The following is a 20,137-nucleotide window of genomic DNA, read 5'->3' on the forward strand; positions in this document are numbered from 1 at the left end:
CTTACCCTTCCTTCAAGATCAGACAACCACTGATTTTTTTTTTTTTTTTTGTACTGGAGCTTGAACCCAGGGATGCTTAACCACTGAGCCACATCCACAGCTCTTTTATTTTGAGACAGGTTCTCACTGAGTTGCTTAGGGCCTCACTATGTTGCTGTTGCTGAGGCTGGCTTGGAATTTGCAATCCTCCTGCCTCAGATAGGCCTGCGTTGCCACCACTGGCTGATTTTTTTTTTTCCCCCCAAACTGTCTTTATAGTTTAGCTTTTTCCAGGATGTCATGTTTGGAGTCACATGACTATTCCATTTTACAGTTTGTGTTATTAATTTTTGGAAAGGGTATAAGATCTATATTTAGATTCATTTCTTTGCATTTGGATATTGAGTTGTATATCATCATTTGTTGAAAAGATTAATTTATGACACCCACCTATTGTCTTGCCTTTGCTCCTTTGTCAAATGTCAAAGTGTAAATTGACTGTATTTAGGTGGGTCTGTTTCTGGATTTTCTAATCTCTTCCATTGATCTATTTGTTATTTTTTTAATCAACACAACACTGTAGCTTTATAATTCTTAAAGTTGGGTATTGTCAGTCCTCTAACTTTTTTTTCCCCCTTCAATATTGTGTTGGCTATTCTGAGTATTTTGTATCTTCATATAAACTTTAGAATCAGTTTGTCAAAATCTACAAAATAACTTTCTTGGGTGTTTATTAGGATTGCATTGGATCTACAGATCAGATTGAGAAGAACTGACAGTTTAATAATATTTAGCCCTCCTATCTACAATTATAGATATTTCTCCATTTATTTAGTTGTTATTGATTTCTTTCATCAGAGTTTTCTCATTTTCTTCATATAGCTTTTGTACATATTTTGTTAGATTTATGCCTCTGTATTTCATTGTTTGGCTGGTAATATGAATATATATATATATTTTTAAATTTCAAACTCTATTGTTGGAATAGGAAAATAATTGACTTTTGTAAATTAACCTTGTATCATGCAACTGTACTATAATCTCTTATTACTCGAGTTTTTAATCTCTTCTTTTGGATTTTCTGTAATCAATCGTGTTATTTTCAAACAGCTTATTTTTTCCTTCCCAATCTGTATATTTTTCATTTCCTTTTCTTTTTTTATTTCTATTTTAATTTTTATTAGCTTAGACTGTTAGTCTGATGTTGATAAAGAATGGAGAGGGAATACATCCATGCCTACATTGTTCCTTATCTTACTGAGAAAGTTTCTAATTTTTCATCATGAAGTGGATGTAGCAGTAGGGTTATTTTTGTTGTAGTGATAGTGGGGATTGAACCCTGGGTTACTCTACCACTGAACTACTTCTCAGCCCTTTTATTTTTTTATTTTGCAGCAAGGTCTCAATAGTTGTCAGGCTGGCCTTGAACATGAGAGCCTCCTGCTTCAGTCTTCAAGAAGCTGGAATTATAGGCATGTGCCACTGTGCCCAGCTAGCAGTAGGGTTATTGGTAGTTATTCTTTATCACATTGAGGCATTGCCCCTTGATTTCCGGTTGCTGAGAGTTTTTTTTTTTTTTTTTAAATATTTTTTAGTTGTTGGGGGATCTTTATTTATTTATATGTGGTGCTGAGAATCAAACCCAGTGCCTCACACATGCTAGGCAAGTGCTCTACCACTGAGCTATGTTTATCACCAGAGAGAGGTTGGCTTTTGTCAAATCCTTTTTCTGCATCTATTGATATGATCCTGCAGCTTATCATTTTTAGCCTGTTGATGTGATAGATTACATTAATTTTTTTCAGACATTGTATACCTGGATAAATCTGATTTGGTTGCATCTAACTTTTTTTTTTTATATATTGAAAGATTTGATTTGCCAACATTTTGCTGAGGATTTTTTGGAACTGCTCTCATGAGAGAGACTGATTTATAGTCTTTAGATATTGTAATGTCTTTGATTTTAATATTAGAGTTATTTTATCCTTGTAAAATAATTTGGGAAGTATTCCTTCTGATTCTGTCCTCTGAAAGATATTGTAGATAATTTGTATGATTTCTTCCTTAAAAGTTTGATAGGATTCACTAATGAACTTGTGGGGCTTTTTATTTTGATTGATTTATGATTTATGATTGATTCACTTTCTTCAAATAGTATAGACAGTTAAGCTTACCTATTTCTTTGTGAGTTTTGACAGATTGTCTCTTTCAAGGAATTATTCTATTTTATCTAGATTATCATATTTGTGAGTCCAGAGTCATTTATAGTGTTCCTTTATTTTTCTTTTAATGTCTATGTGATCTGTAGTGATGGCTCCTTTTTCTTTTATGATGATATTTTTGTCATTGTTTTTTTTCCACCACTTTATCATTCTAGCTGGCAGTTAGTCAATTTTATTTATAACTGCGAAGAACCAGCTTTTGACTTTATCTTTTGTATTTTATTGATTGTTTTCTTTTTTTTTTTTTGTTGACTTTCTTCTTATCATTAAATTTGCTTCTTTCTACTTTGAGTTTGCTTAGCTTTTTTTTTCCCCTTCCTAGTTTTATTAGTTAGAGTCACTTATATTTTAGATTTTTCTTTCTTAATATAAATATTTAAAGCCATTAATTTTTATCAAAGTTCTGCTTGAGAAGCATACCAAACATTTTACTTGATGTGTATTTTTAATTTAGTTCAAAATATTGTTGGGCTGGGGTTGTGGCTCTGAAGTAGAGCGCTTGCATAGCAAGCATGAGGCACTGGGTTTGATCCCTAGCACCACACATACACATACACAATTGTCTAATTTTCTTTGTGATCTTAATTGATTTATACATTATTTAGAGTTATTCAATTTTCAGATATTTGGTGTTTTCTTATATATATTTGTGTGTTGTGTATATATGTAACTTTCTAATGCACATTTTGATCTTTTAACATTAAAAAATGTTGGTTCCCAGGTATATGTTTGTCTTGGTGATTGTACTGTAAGGGTGCTTGAAAAGAATGTATATTCTGTCATATTTGGATTTAGAATTCTATGAATATCAATTATACAAAGTTGGATGATAGTGTTGTTTGGATATTTTGTCTGTATTTTCTTTGTCTAGTTGTATAAAATAGAGAGAAATATTAAAACCTACAAATTTGTGGCCTTTTAATTTTGTCAATTTTTGCTTTTGTCTCTATTATTAGCTTTGTATACATTGATAATTGTTAAAAATTACCAATGTATTTTTTTCATTGTGATATCTCTGTTTTTCTCCAGTAATATTCTATGGGATCAATTTATTTTTCTAATATAAAATAGCCCTTCAGGATTTCTTATGCTTACTTTTTGCATATTTATGTTTCTCTGTTCATTTAATTTTCACTGGTCTGTATTTTTATATTTATAATTTCTCTCGAATGGGCAGAGTATGTATATTACCTTGCCCATCCTCTCATAAAACAAAAGTACTCTGCAAACGCTTATAAAACAGAAGTACTCTATGAGACTTTGCCCTTTAATTGAAGCATTTAGATTATTTATATTTAATGTAATTAAGTTAGTGATATGATTGTCTAATGTTTATTTAACTCTTTGTCCTTTGTTTTTTTCTCCTTTTCTGTCTTCTTTTGGATTATTTTAAAAATTTTGTTCTAATAGTTAATACATAACAGTAGAATGCATTTTTTATTTTTATTTTTAATTTATTTTATTTTAAAAAAATATTTGTATTTTAGTTGTAAGTGGACACAATAACCTTTATTTTATTTTTTATTTGGTGCCGAGGATGGAACCCAGTGCCTCATGCATGTTAGGCGAGTACGCTACTGCTGAGCCACAACCTCAGCCCCACTTTAAAGTTTTTATTATTTCTTTATTTATTTGTTCTAATTTGTTATATGTTACAGCAGAGTGCATTTCAATTCATAGTACACAAATGGAGCACAATTTTTCATTTCTCTGGTTGTATAAAAGTAGAGCCACACCATTTGTGTCTTCATACATGTACCTAGGGTAATGATGTCCATCTCATTCCACCATCTTTCCTACCCCATGTCCCATCCCTTTCCCTGCCTTCCCTTTGCCCTATCCAAAGTTCCTCCATTCTTCCTCCCTCCACCCCCATTATGGATCAGCACCCACTTATCAGAGAAAATATTGGCCTTTGGTTTTTTGGGATTGGCTTATGTCACTTAACATGATATTCTCCAACTTCATCCATTTATCTGCAAATGCCATGATTTTATTCTCTGTAATGCTGAGTAATAGTAGAATGCATTTTGACATATCATATATAAATGAAGTATAACTTCTCATTCTTCTGGTTGTACCTAATATAGAATCACACCAGTCATGTAATCATGTATGCACATAAGATAATAATATCTGATTCATTCTACTGTCCTTCCTTTCCCTACACCCTTCCCTCCCTTTACTGCTCTCTCTCTGCCCAATCCAAACTACCTCTGTTCTTCCCTAGCCCTCCCACTCTTATTGTAAATTAGCATTCACACATCGTAGAAAACATTTGGCCTTTAGTTTTTTTAGCATGATATTCTCCAGCTCCATCCATTCACCTTGCAAATGCCATAATTTGATTCTTCTTTAAGGCTGAGTAATATTCCATTGTGCATATATACCACATTTTCTTTATCCATTTATCTGTTGAAGAGCATGTAGGTTGGTTCCATAGTTTAGCTGTTGTGAATTGAGCTGCTATAATAAACATTGATGTGGCTGTGTCACTGTAGTATGCTGATTCCTTTGGGTATAAACCAAAGTGTGGGATAGCTGGGTCACATGGTGGTTTTTGGATTCTTTTTTCACATTTTATTAACAGTCTTTTAAATTATATCTCCTATGTTAATTTTTTATGCTCTAGGAATTATAATATACGTACCGAACCCTTCACAGCCTAGAGTTATTGTTGTTTTGCTTCACTGAAAAAAGAGTAATATTTCTACCATATACATCTTTTTATTCTCCCTCCCCAACTGATGTGTATGGTCATATATTGTGGCTACATGCTTTGAAAACTTCACCATATGATATTATCATTTTTGCTTGTAACAGTCATATATTTTAAAGAACTGAAAGAAAAATGTTTTTTATTTTGTTTACCTGTATATTTATTATTTCTGTGGTTCTTCTTTCAATCCTGAAGATACATTTCATTTCAGCTTAATGTTTACAATAGCATTTCTTGTACAGCAGTCAGATGGGGATAAACTTTCTTTGTTTTTATGAGAATGTCTTTGCTTTCATTCCCAATGGATATTTTAGGTGGACATAGAATTCTGAGTAGGTGCTTTTTTCCTCTTAGCACTATAGTAAACTGTTAGGCTTTTCATTTCTATGGTTTCTGACAAGAAATTTTTGGCAACTTGAACTGTTCTCCTGTACATTTTGTTATTTTTCTCTATCTGTTTTCAGAATTTGTTTCCTGTTTAGCAGTTTGATTTAATGTGTCTAGCCATTGTTTTCTTTGTGTTTGTCCTCTTTGAAGAATGCGGAAATTCTTGAATATGTACATGTGTGTCTTTCATCAGTTTTAGGATTTTTTCCTGCCATTTTTAAAAGATGTTCTGCTCTAATTTTTATCTGTTATCCATTGTTTACAACTAGATACTTTGCGGTGCGCACACACAGAGAAAGAAAAAATTACTTGGGGACTATAAAAAGCAATTCCAGTACAATTACCATAAAATTTTAAATTTTCTAAGAGTCTGAGGCTGACTTGAAATTGTAATCTTCCTGCTCAGCCTTCTGAGTCATTGAATTACAAGCATGCACCACTGCATCCAGCTAGATTAGGTATTTTTATTGATCCATTTTCTTATTGAATTTTTAAAATTTAAAAAATTTTCTTATTGAATTCTCATTTCCATTTTCTTATTGAATCATGAAGTAAATTTTTTATTTTACTTGTTATATTCAATCTAATTAAAAGTAATTTTCTTAATTGAGAACTTCTTTCGATGCACTTCAGTTGTCTTTGCCTTCACTTGATGGGGCATATTTATAGTTGTTACTCTAAAGTTATTTTTAGCTATAACGTGGATTATCTTAAAGTTGGCATCTTTTGATTGTCTCTTCTTTTGAAATCAACCACAGTTTTCTCTTTTTATTGTAAGAATTTTGGGTTGTATCTTGGATGTTAAATATTTTGTAGTCTTCTGGGCTTATATTATAATTCCCTGGAGAATATTGTTTTTTGTTGTTTCAGTTAGCAGATCATCAGCTCATTTAGGTTCCGACAACAAATTTGGTCTTGCCTTCTGCAATGGTGGTTCAAATATTAATTTGCGGTTGATATGGTTTGACTACTACTTGTGCAACTCCAGTGTAAGTCCAAAATGTGTATGTGTGTTTATGGACAGGATTAATTTGTCTCTTTCCCTGTCTTTCTCTTTTCAGAATTTCCTTCTGAAATTCCTTCAGAAATTTCTAAGAGAAATCTTCTTTTTTGGCCAGAGGAAGTGGGAAAAGGGGCTTCTTCACATTCTCCAGCATGCAGGAGCCCCTGGCCAGAAAGAGATTTCTCTTGGATTTTTAGCTGCTAGAGTGTTGCCTTATAGGGCAGTGATTACTTTCTGGCCTGTAGGCAAAATTTTAGAGAAAGGAGAAAAAAAAAAAATTTGGGAAATTCATGCTCCTATGGGTTGCTTTTTCAAGTTTGACTCCTTTCCACAATCTGTTTTTTGTTTTTCAGAGTCCCCAAATAAGTTTTTTTCTCCTTTCTCTCTTCCTCTCTTTTTGTACTTTGCCCAAAGTATTAGTTATAAACAGTGGGGAAGATAAGCTGTCTTTTGTTTATGCCATCTTGCTGAAATCAGAATACTCTTTCTAGCTCCTTTTGTGATTTTTTATTTTCTCTTTGATTTTTAGCAATTTGATCACATTGGCAAAATTGGGATTTTTTTTTTTTGTGTGTGTGTGTGCTTTATCCTATCCTACTTGGTGTTCATTGAGCTGTTGAAATCTGTGTGATGATCATTATTTAATTTGGCAAGTTTGGGTCTTTATTTCTTCATGTTATTTGAGACCCAGTCTCTTATTTTCCTCTGGGGATCTACTTATCACACCTGATACTGTTTGCTATCTTTTGTATATAAAATCACACATTAATGGCACATAAGTATTCTTTATGGTGTATACATATGGCATATATGCAGTGACATATGTATATAATCATATACTTAAGCCTTGTGGCCATGCAGTCTCTGTTTTAACTATTTCACCCTGTTTTTGTTTGAAGGCATTGGTAGACGATATGTAAACAGGTGAGCATGGCTGTGTATAACTTTGTTTACAAAAAGAGGTGACAGATTAGATTTGGACTTTGAACCATAATTTGCTGGCCCTTGAGATAAATGGAGGTAGGTACTTCAGTGTAGGTACATTGTAGATTCAGGTAAAATCAACACAAATATTGGCAATAACTGAAATTTGGGGAGCTAGTGAATGAGAATTAAGTGGGTAGGAGATGAGACTAGAATGATATGTTAGGACCAGATTATTTTGTTCCAGATATTGCTTTATATGACAACAGTGTGGAACCATCATAGGTTTTTAGGTAATGTAGTGATATAATTAAACTTTCAGTTTGAACAGATCCCTAGTAGCATTGTAGAAGAGGAATCAAAAGGAGCAGATCCCCAAAGCAGGGCACTTTCAAAGAAGCAATTGCAGTAAAAATAAACTCAGAAAAGGCATTAGATACTGATGGAATAGAGTGGATTTAGAGATATTTTGGTGTTAGAAAATGAAGAAGGAATATTTATATAAATAGGTAACTAGATTTCAAATATAGAAAGGAAAATGCCTTTCTTGAAGATGCAAAGGAATGAGGAACTTGTTTTTTAGGAGTACATTCTTGGTATTTTGTAGTTTAGATATGAGGTATCCCCCAAAAGCTTATATATATGAGACAAAGCAGGAATGTTCAGAGGTGAAATGATCAGATTATGAGAACTGTAACTTAATCAGTAGATTGATCCATATGATGGATTAATAATTTGAATGGATTACAGGGTGGTTACTGTAGGCAGATGTGACAAGATGGGGTGTGACGAGAAGAAGTCATTGGAGGCATGGCCTTGAATTATATCTTGTCCCTGGATCCTTGCTTTCTTTCTCTCTCTGCTTCATGGCTGCCATGTACTAAGCAGCTTTCCATTGCCACACTCTTCTGCCATGTTTTTTTGCCTCAATCTAATGCCCGGAGCTGTGAAGTAAACTGATGATGGACTGAGACCTGAAATCAAGATGTTAAATAAACTTTTCTTCCTCTAAGTTGTTCTTGTCAAGTACTTTGGTCACAGTGACAACAAATGGACTGACAGTGTCCTAAATTTTCTTCGTTGTTTAGTTCAGTCTTGTGATTTCAAATATTACCTAAATTGCATTTCGTATCGGAGCCTGTAGTTTGTTGCTAAACGTCCTCTAGATGGTGTTTTGAAAAGTATTCTGCTTAGGTTCTCCCAATCTTGTCTCAGCTACATTATGTTCATTATGTTCAAGGGTTCTTTATGAACATACTGTTACTTACAAACTCTCTTTTCCTTCAAGTCAGTTAAACAGAGGTTTGAGGCCTGATCACAAAGTTGGCATTAAGAGATCATTTATGAACTAACATCCATTCACCCTCACCTTCTTTTTACAAAATGCTGAAGAAGTCACATTTCAGTGCTATAGTAAGGTTAGATGAAGAAGGGAGTAGGGTATTTAGAAATCATGTTGGAAAGGAAAGGAGAGTGGTAGCTTAGGGAAGGGGATAAAGAATTATCTTTTGGATTAGAGATACTATAGCACATATTCTTAGTGTCATAGTTATATCCGTTTGGTATTTATCTTTATACTGTTTACTGTAAATATCTGTGACTTTCTGTCAGAGAAGTACCATGCTTGATCTCTGGGCAGGGCAGTCCAGAAATGCTGGAGAGTTTGTGTTTTCAGAGAAGCTTTCAACAAATAATGGATGGAAAATTGATAGGTAAATACTTCATATTTCTCACCTACAGTTGGGATAACTCTGAGCCATTTTCTGTACCATTTGTGAGAGTTGTCCAGTAGGGTCAAGCTCTTTTACATCTGGGTAAAAGGTTTTATAATGTAACCTTTCTTGACTTCCTTCTCTTTGCTCTTTCACTTGTCATTTTCCTTTCCTGAAGAATTATCTCTCAGAACTGCTACTGCACATGAATCATTGACTCAAAGCCTTCTTTTTGGGGAATAATAATAAATAAAATTACTAAAAATATTTACTATAAGTCCTTTTGTTTTGGATTTTTTTCCCACCTTTTTTTTTTGATTGGTGCATTATAGTTGTACCTACTGATGGAATTGGTGTTACATATTTGTACAAGAACATAATACACAATATAACAATATAATTTGGCTTAAAGCACTCCTAGGTACAATTTTTAAGTGCTTTATCATCCAATGAAAGAAATACTATTTCATCCTATTTTACATATGAAAGAACTGAGACACAGAAAGTTTAAGTAACTTTCCCAAGATCACAGAGCTGGTAAATGACAGAGCCTACTTCTGAACCAGGCCATTTGTAAATTCTGTATTCTTTTGCCCAGTAGGCTGAAAGAGGTGAGAAATTGGAGAGAGGGCGAGATTATGAATGAATCACTGAATGAATAAGAATGAAACTGGGGATAATTAATGAAGTCCTAGTAGAGATTATGCCAAGATGGATGAAAGGAAAGTAAACATTCATAATGGTGTCTACATTTTATCAAGTTGATAGTTAAATCTGTTCTGAGTTGATGAGTAGGAATTGAAGTGGCTAGAAACATGTAACTTTTTTATGGTGTGGGCATGCTTTTATAGTTAGAGAACATAACTAGTTCTAGATCAGTATTCTGATGATGGATATGGACTGCAATACAGTGTAAAGAAAGGGAATATAAGTAGTTAGGCAAATCTGAAGGTTGGTGATTGAGATATGGAGTCTAGTGAATGAGAGGTAAGTTGTAGTTGGTTAGGGTAAGGGCTCTGTCTTCTGGGGTGGGGGCATGATGAGTAGTAGGAGGTTTCATACTTTGAAAAAGTCTAGAGTCATATTTTCAGCCTTTTTTTCTTTCTGGGCAGAATTATAGATTAAAAAAAAATTTCCCCCCTAGATTTTAAATTCTCCATTCAGCTGTGTCTGGTATGCTTTAAAACACATATATTGAATTTTTAGTTTCAGTTATTATATTTTTCACTTCCAAAAGTTTGATTCTTTTTCAAATGGAATCTCTTCTTTGAAGATATTTTAGTATTTTATTTCTTTAAATTTGGTAAACATAGTGGTCTTTTAAACCATCTGAAAATTCTACCATCTGAGGTCTGTTTGTGTTTATTTTTTGTTTCTTCTGTTCTCAGTCATGGTACCTTTCGTGAGTTTGTCCCTAGTTATTTGTTAGCTCTTATAATCTGGGGGTTTTTCTGAGACCTGGGATGAAATGTTGTCTTCAGAATGTTTTACAGTTGCTTCATGGTTTGTGTTTTCGTGGCTTGTCTAGGCTATTTGTATTTTGAGTATAATCTGCATGGAGCATAGTCTATAGTCACAACTTTTCAGAGACTTCTCCCCTCATTTTCTATCCTGTCCCCATTCCCCTCTCTCATCTGCTGCTCTGCCACTGCCAAGGTATCTTTATTTATATCTTTTCCCCATGTGAAGACTTTCAGACAAGGTGTAGTGTGTTTTAGTCAGCTTTTTAGCTGCTAAGACTTAACAAGAAAAGTTTTAGAGGAGGAAAAGTTTATCTGGCACTCAAGATTTTAGAGATCTAAGTCCATTGCTTTGGGCCCAAGATGAGGAAGAACATCATGGTGGAAGTAGGAAGAAAGCAGCTCAGGACAGGTCACTGGGGAGCAAAGAGAGCTCCCTATCATGAACAAAATATAAACCCCCAGTGACCTACCTTTTGCAGCCACACTCTACCTGCCTATGGTTACCTCTCAGTTAATCCTTATCAATGGATTGACCACTGATTAGAGTAAGGCTCTCCTAACCCAATCATTTCACCTCTGAATGTTCTTGAATTGCCTCACATAAGCTTTTGGGAGACACCTCATATCTAAATCATAGCAGAGACTGAGCTATATATAGGAAGTCTGTTTTCATCTGTTTCCTAAATCAATTTGAACTGTTAAAATCTCTTTTCTTCCTGCAAATTAGCATGCTAGGTTAAGTATGTAAAAGTTTTCTGAACATAGTGATGAAATATCATTACATTAATTACATGGGAGAATAAGTCTGGCTTCTATAGAAAAACTTTAGTAAATAAAATGGTTGATTTTTAAAAATTGAATTTTGATTTCAGTGACCTTTATAATTCTCTTATAAATTCTTTATTAGTGAATTATTTTGCATTTTCTATAAATATAATTATGTACAAATGAAATGAAAATACTTTACTTTTCCTTCTTCTTCTTCTTCTTTTTATTTTTGTACTGGGGATTGGACCCACTGAACCACATCTTGAGTCTTTTTGTTCTTATTTTGAGACAGGGTCTCACTAAGTTGCTCAGGGCCTCTCTAAGTTGTGGAGACTGGCTTTGAATTTATAATTCTCCTGCCTCTGTCTCCTGAGTCTGGAATTATAGATGTGTGCCACTGTGCCTTGCTTACTTTTTACCTTTCAACCATTAAGACTTTTGTTTCTTTTGCTTCATTTACTGACCTTCAGTACAGTGTTAAGTAGAAGTGATGACAGTATAAATACTTGCATTTTCCTCATACTTTGTGGGAGTATTTAATTTTCATAATTGAATATAACTTAGTGTTAAATATAGGGATTTTTTTTGTAGATAATCTTTTTTTTTTAATATTTATTTTTTAGGTGTAGATGGACACAACACAATGCCTTTATTTTTATGATCGAACCCAGGTCCCGGCTGTGCTAGGCAAGCACTCTACTGCTGAGCCACAATCCCAGTCTCTGTAGATAATCTTTGTTCCTAGTTTACTGAGGTGTTTCATCATCAGTGGCTTTTGAGTTTTATTAACTAACTTTTTCTGCTTCTGTTTAAATGATTGATGTTTATTCTGTTATTGTTTATTTGAAATTTGTATCTTATATATTATCTTTTTTATATTACTAGATAATAAGATTATTAAATGATTTTTTCTTGCACTTTTTTATAAAGAGATAATTTACTTACCATAAAATTCAACCTTTAAAATGTATATACAACTCAGTAATTTTTAATATATTAACAAAGTTGTGCAACTAGAACATTTTTGTTACCCCCCAAAAAATTTCTGTAGATATTGGCAGTCACTCCCTATTCTCCTTTTAGCTTCTGGCAATTACTAATTTTCTTCTTGATTTTATAGATTTACCTATATAAACATTTTACATAAATGGAAATTTATAATTTTGACCTTTTGTAACCCTTGTTTCTTTCATGTTGCATAATGTTTTTAAGCATCTTCCATGTTGCAGCAAAAATCACTACTTCATTTTTATGGCTGAATCATATTCTGTTATAGATATTTTGATTATCCATTTACTATTCGGTGAATATTTGGGTTGGTTCCTCTTTTTGGCTATGTAGAATTTTTGCTTCTGTGTTAATTAGAGCCATTGGCTAAAATTTTCACATTTTGAAAATCTCCTTTTCAAATTGTGGTGTCAGAGTTATGCTAGTTTCATAAAATGAGTTGGGAAGTGTTTTTTTTCTTTGTATAGTCACTGGAAGAATTAGCCTGAGGTTGATATTGTTTGAAAGAACATGCCAGTAAATTCTTTTACATGTTTGGAAGAACTTACCAGTGAAGCCATGAGTGTGGGAATTTACTTTGTGAATAAGATTTTGATTAGAGATTTAATTTTTTAAAAAGATTTATTAATTCTGTTCATGTATTACATTGTTTTTTACTTGTTTAGTGTTGAGAACTTTTTTCAAGCAATTTGTTTGTTTGTTTAATATTGTCAAATTTATAGGCAATATTTGTAGTGATGTATCCTCTCTTATTTCTCACATTGATAATTTATGCTTTTAAATTTTTTCCTATAAGTGTTGCTAGAGATTTATTACAGTTATTACTTTTCTTTGGTTTTCTCTGTTGAATTTTTGCTTTCAGTTTCATAGGTGTCTATTTTTCTTTTTTTTCTTTTTATATTCTTTGCATTTAATTTGCTGTTCTGTTTCTATCTTCTTGTAATGTAAGCCTAAGTAATTTACTTTCAGTCTCTTTTGTTTTTAGCATTTACATTTGGGTATGTACAAAAAATTATGCATTTTGGGGCTGGAGATGTGGCTCAAGTGGTAGCGCACTCGCCTGGCATGTGTGGGGCACTGGGTTTGATCCTCAGCACCACATAAAAAAAATAAAATAAAGATATTGTATCCACCTAAAACTAAAATTTAAAAAAATTATGCATTTTGTCTAAGCATTGCTATACCTGCATTCCACAAGTTTAGATGTCATGTTTAATTTTCATTTAAGTGAAAATATTTTCTTATTTCCATTATGACTCTGACCCAGTCCTTGGAAATTTGTTGAGACTTGATCTGTGGTCCAGCAAATCATCTATTTCAATAAATGTTTTATGGACATTTTAAGAGAAGATGCATTCTGCAGTTGTTGGATTTAGTTTTCTAGGTGTAGTCAGTTAGGTTGAGTTTATTAGTCTTGTTTTAAAATTTTCCTGTATTTATTTTGTTTTGTACTTATTCTATCAATTTAAGAGGAAGATATTTTATAATATACTCTATTCAGTTGTGGATTTGTATTTTCTCTTTTTACTTTTGTCAGTTTGCTTCATATTGTTTTGAAGCTGTATGTTATTATGTGCATGCACATTTTATAATGTTATGTTTTCTGTTGAATTGATCCTTTCAGCATTATGAAATGCTCTTCTCATTTATTTGGATACTGTAGCCCTAAAAGTTATTTTGCCAAATATTGATACAGCCACACTATCTCTGTTGGGATCTTGGGGAGTATATTGGAACTCCATCTTTTTCTATTGCTTTTCTTAAAATTTGTCCTTTTATTGAAAATTATGTCATACCAGTTATTAAAGAAAGACCTTTCTTTTAATATTTCATATAATAATGGTCATTTGAGAGTTAATTTTTTTTTTTTAGCTTTTATGGGTCTAAAAGCATCTTTTTTATCTTCATTTTAAAATTATATTTTTGGTAGCCTATACAATTCTAAGTTCCTAAGTGCATCTCTTCACCATACTTTTTAGTACAAAAATGAACATTTTATTTTTAAAAAGTTTTTTTAGTTGTAGATGGACACAATATCTTTATTTTTATGTGGTGCTGAGGATCGAACCCAGTGTCTCAACAACCTGCGAGGCAGGCGTTCTACCACTGAGCTATACTCCAGCCCCTAAAATGAACATTTTTATTTTTATTTATTTATTTAAAAAATTTGTTTTTTTAGATGTTGATGGACCTTTAATTTGTTCATTAATTTATATGTGGTGCTCAGAATCAAACCCAGTGCCTCACACATGTTAGGCAAATGCTCTACCACTGAGCCACAACCCCAGCCCCTTAAAATGAACATTTTAAATTGTATTGTTTTTAAGTGTATCACTTTTCTCTGACTGCTTTTGAGATTTTCCCTTTATCTTTTGTTTTAGCAGTTTGACTATTGTGTGCTGAGATGTGATTTTCTTTTGTATTTTTGTGCTGGAAGTTCCCTGAGTTTCCTAAATCTCTGAGTTAATTTTTTAACTTTTGGAAAATTATCATTAATCATCTCTTCATATATTGCTTTTTTCCCATTAATCTTTCTTTCTCTTGTGATTCTAACTATATGAATATGAGAAGACTATTTGATTGTGTCCCACGTCTTATATACTTATACTTATAATGTTTCATTTACGTTGTTCTTTTTTCCCTGTGACTAAATTTGGATATTTTTTTCTTGGCCTGTCTGCAAATCCATGAAATATATCTTCTTGTGTCATATTCTGCTCTTAAAATTGCCTAACATTTTATAATTTTAAATATAGTGGTACTCCCTTCTCTGCAACTTTACTTTCTGTGGATACAGTTACCTGTGGTCAATTATAGTCAGTAAGTGGGGTGTTAAATCCCTAGAACCCCCCAAATGGAATATTACAGAAATAAACAACTTATGAGTTTTAAATTGCATCCTGTTCCGAATAACATGATGAACTCTTACATTGTCCAACTCCATCCTGCCTGAGATGTGAATCATTCCTTTGTCCAACATACCCATACTGTCTCTTAGTCACTTAGCTGTCTCAATTAGGAGATGGACTGGTATTGCAGGGCTTGTGTTTAGGTAACATGTAAGATTTGGTACTATCAGGGTTTCAGGCCTCCACTGGAAGTCTTGGAATTAACCCCCCCCCTACACACACCCTATAATGGTGACTACTCCATTTATAGTTCTGGAATGTCTGCTTATTTCTTTTTTAATAGAATACATTGAAGATTGCCTTATTTGATTCATTTTGTTCATCTCTACATCTACAATGTCAATGACATCTACAATGTCAAGTCATTGTCTTCTAACTTTGATATCTGGATTGTCTGTGAGTCTGCCCAATTTTCTGGTTTTCTCTTTAATTATCTACCACATTATTTTGTTTTTCTGGCTGTCCCTTAATATGTTTATATTGTGCCCCAAACAAGACTAATGTTATATGCAAAAATCAGTTATTTTCTTTCAGATAATATTTTCTTCCAGAAATGTTTCTCTTTTTCTCTCAGAAAGGTTAGACAGATAGCATGAGGTATCATTTCAGTCCATTCAGGAATTAAGTAGACCTCTTTCTCTGCTGGGATTCAGTCTTCTAAATGCAAGAAGACAATGGAAAATTTACTTTCCTTTTGAGCAGGCTCCATATCTTCCTTCCCCTGACTGAGGAGATGTGTTTCTGAGAAAACCAGTCGTGTTCCTAGGCTTTTTCTAAATTCTAATTTTCTTTTTTTTTATATTTATTTTTTAGTTGTAGTTGGACACCATACCTTTATTTTATTTATTTATATGTGGTGCTGAGGATCGAACACAGGGCCTCGCATGTGCTAGGCGAGTGCTCTACCACTGAGCCACAACCCCAGCCCTAAATTCTAATTTTCATTCCAGATAAGTGCACATCCAAAGCACCATCAGTTTTTGTTTGCTTTAGTAGAGTTCCTTTGCCTACATGAAGCTCAGTTCTTACTCATGCTCAAACTCTTTAAATGTCCCCAACGGAAAAAATGCTAGTGGTCTCAGCTCACTTTGGAAGTACTCTTCTATCTGTGGATCTTTGGTTTGTCTAGTCCTCATTGCTTCTATATCTCTGTTACGTTAGTCTAGTCCTTGAAGGAAGATCAATGTTTTGTTCCTCATTAGTATCTTAAACTAGGGAAGTGGAGGTCAGGAATGTTTCTTTACAAAAAGGAAAGGTACATAATTTTAAGAGTGATTATTTGTATAAGCATAGTGATGTATTGAGTAGTCTTCTCTGCCATATATATATATATATATATATATATATATATATATATATATATATATATATAAAATGAATGATATGAATCTTTCTGATTCAATATTATCAAAGTGTAACTTGGACCAGGGAGGTCAGTGAACAATGACCCATGGACTAAATCCTGCCATGTTCTTCCTCCTTTTGAGTGGCCTAGAGCTGAGAATTTTTAAAAACATTTTTATAAAGTTGAAAAGAGGAGAAAAGACAAAGAAAATTTTTGACACATGGAAATTAAACGAGTTATAAATTTCAGCATTCAGAAACAAAGCTTTATTTCCACACTCAATCTGTTTATGTGCTTTCTGTGGCTTGCTTTCATGCTATAGTGGTTGAGTAGTTGCTGCAGAGAGCCTGTGGCCCACAAAGTGTAAGAATAGTTTACTCTTACCCTTTTAGAGAACAGTTTCACCTATTCCTGCTTTAGACCATTGGCACAGGAATTTTTTAGTTTTCATTACTAAGTAAAATTAAGATAAAGATTGAAAACTTTATTCCAGAAATTGTGTAAATTTGAATTTATCAAAATCTTAGTATTTTAGAGTTAGAGGAAACCTCAGAGATAATCTCTTTCATATCTTTATTTGACAAATGAACAAATAGATCTGAATGAGAGAAATTTTAAAGTTATATTATGACTGACTTTTTGTTAGAAAACAGACTCTGATATAGAAACTAATGATCTATATCACTGAACAACTTGTAAAATCCATTTGTTCTTACATTGCAGAAGAATTTGGTTTTCTTTCAACAGTGTAGCTGTTAAGATAAATTCTTCCTTTGAATTTTTAAAGTAAATATTTAATGGTAAATATGGCATTTTACCTTTTACTTTTTATTTTTAGCTATAATTCTTTTATATCTAGTGGGTAGAGGTTCTTTTTTTTGAGAAGACTAAAAGTCCCAGGAACAATTCCATATACTCTTCATTAAGCTTCTTATTGACTTAAAATTTAAAATCCTAAATAATAAAATTAGAGATTCAAAAGTCAATTGTTAGTGTGTAAGGATGATTCCTAGAGTTTTCTCTATTCATCCTCACATATGAAAAATTTACTCATTCTTAGATATAATTGTATAATGGAATGTTAATGTTACTAGCAAATAGTATTATTTTCCAATGATGAGAATAGATTTTCTTTATATAATTTTCTGTTTATTTCTGGATCTTTTTTCTTCCTACCTTGCTTCCTTCCTTCCTTTTGTGTGTGGGGGTGTGTAATCAGGGATTGAACCCAGGGGCACTTAACCACTAAGCAACATCCATAGCCCTTTTAATATTTTATTTAGAGACAGGTTCTCACTAAGTTGATGAGGCTGGCTTTGACCTTGTGATCCTCCTGCCTCAGCTTCCCAAGCTGCTGGGATTACAGGTATGCCACTGCACCTGGCTGAATCTTTTTTATAATTCTGTGCTTATAAAAAATTAAATCAATAAACACATTAAAATAAGTTAAAGTTATTTTGTTAATTTTAGGAAAGCTGGTTCTTCAGATGGCCTATATGCAAGAGTTGGTTGGTTCAGACTCATTAGAATTGTTCAATCAATTAAAAGCTACCACATTGTTTGGAAGTTGGATAGATTATATAATTAGATGTATCTATTCATTTTTAGCATTCAACACTGTCAGCCACCCTTTTTTCTTAAATTTTTTTCATAATATTCTGGAGAAATGTCAGCCATATATGTTGTTTATATTACATCCTTTCCACCAAAATTTATGTAAAATAACCCCATGTATGTAAAATAACTCTTCAGTGGATATTTCTGTCTAGATATCCTTTAAATGATTTGTTGTTATCTACGAATCTAATCTTAATCCTCTTCTTATTTTGCTCTCTGACTAATGCTTGTCTAGAAGTAAGGTTTATTCTATTTCTCTGAATTTTCTCATTTTAACCCTCTTCTTTTTCCTTCCCTTTTATTTTCTCTTTCTCTCAAAATACCATTGAGTACTCTGTTCCAGGTGCCTTTCTGGACAAAGAGGATAGGCAGTGAACAAGATGCACATGGCCTCTGTATTGTTGGAGCTCATGGTTTGGTGAGGGAATGATGCATTAAATCATAATCTCAAATAAAATGACAATTATAGGTTATGAGATAAATTATAAAAAAATTTGAAACAAAAATGAAAAATGAATTGAATGTGCGTGTTAGTCTATAGAGTTAGAAATACTTTCCTGAGTAAGTGACTCTTAGGCTGGGGATTCAAGATGAGTAGTGGGTAACAGGAGATGTGGAAGAAAATTTCAGGCAAAGGGGAAGCTTTTGTGAAAGCACCAAAGGAGCTCAATAGGTTCAGACAACTGAAGAAATGTCATTGTAGCTGGAGGATGTTGAACAAGTTAGAGAGGAATGTGGAGTGAAACTGGAGAGGTGGGCCAAGATTGGTTACTGGAAGATACTTTAATCAGTGCCAGTGCTTTTAGATTTTATGTTAAGAGAATTGAGAAGATACTGAGTTTTAAATGGAGGGAAGTTCCCACTTAGATTTGTGATTTTAAAAGGTGACCTAGTTCCTATGTGAAGAATGGATTGAAGGGGGATAAATATATATGTGCAGAAGTAAGTTAAGAAGGTTTGTCAGTGGTCCAGGCAAAAGATGGTGATAACTATATTATTAGTTACCACAATAGAGATGCTGTGGACAGAATCAAGAACTATTAAAAGATATAATTGACAAGATTTTGTGATTATTTTGATTGGAGGAGAGAAGCCTGAGGAATTGTTAAGGATAAAATTTTCTTATGCTGGTTGCTCTTGTCTGTCTTGACATTTTAGTATATTAAATTCAAATGTCTTCAAAATGGACTTTCCCTACCCACAAATGACCTAGGCTTAAAACTCTTTTTCTGTCATTGCTTCTACCAGTTATCAGGTCTAAGGACTGGACTTCTTTAGTCATCTAGAATTTTCCTCTCCTCCCCATCTCCCTGTAGTCATCTAGAATTTTCCTTTCCTCCCCATCTCCCTGTCTTCTTGTAGTTGTCCTATCCTTACCCCTTCACCGCTCTTAACCCCTTCTCTTTTTATCTAATAGCTATTGTATCCTCTTGCTAGATTATTATACTGTGCTTTCTATTCAAGTCTCTGAGCTCCTCCAGGGCAAGAACTGTCTTTTTCATTTTGTATCTTCACTACTTAGTAGTGTGCATGTAAGTGTGGTGAAAATAAAAATATTAAGTGAAATGAAAATAAAATGTTTGTTTGCTTTGCCTCTTGTTTCTTCCACTGTAATCCTTATTCTTACCACCTTTCCCCCCTGCTTTCTTAGAGTCACTCAGAGACTTCCTTTTTCTCAAAAAATATTTTAGTCTTAAGGATGTGAGGTAATGAAAAACTCATTGCTGGATATACAAGTGTATGCGTTCAGGATTTTTCGTATATTAATTCAGTAAAAAGTGACTTGAGTTTTTTTTTTTCTTCTTTTTTTCTTTTTGCTGCAGTGTAACTCATTCCCAGAGAAAGCAGTTTTTTTTTGGGGGGGGGGTGGGGAACGTGACTGATGTTTATTAGCAATCCCCACTGTTTAATAAAGTTCTAAAAAGCTTGATTTGATACCTTTTTCATGTTTTACTTTTTGTAAAATTTGTTTTTGCAGAATTCAAATTTTATAATTTTTTATTATTTAATGTATTTCCTAGCTGTCCAGTATTGCAGACAGCTCAATAGCTATTTATTTGATAGTATCTTAATGTATATGC

At 33.0% G+C, this 20,137-nt stretch overlaps 1 protein-coding gene across 9 annotated transcripts in view; it reads left to right on the forward strand.

Moving 5' to 3' along the window:
• Nucleotides 1-20,137, forward strand: part of Mycbp2 (MYC binding protein 2) — a 272,185-nt gene that overhangs the window by 11,555 nt on the left and 240,493 nt on the right. The gene's annotated exons all lie outside the window — the stretch shown is intronic.

This window comes from Marmota flaviventris, chromosome 4 (assembly GCF_047511675.1).
Source record: "Marmota flaviventris isolate mMarFla1 chromosome 4, mMarFla1.hap1, whole genome shotgun sequence".
NCBI lineage: Eukaryota > Metazoa > Chordata > Mammalia > Rodentia > Sciuridae > Marmota > Marmota flaviventris.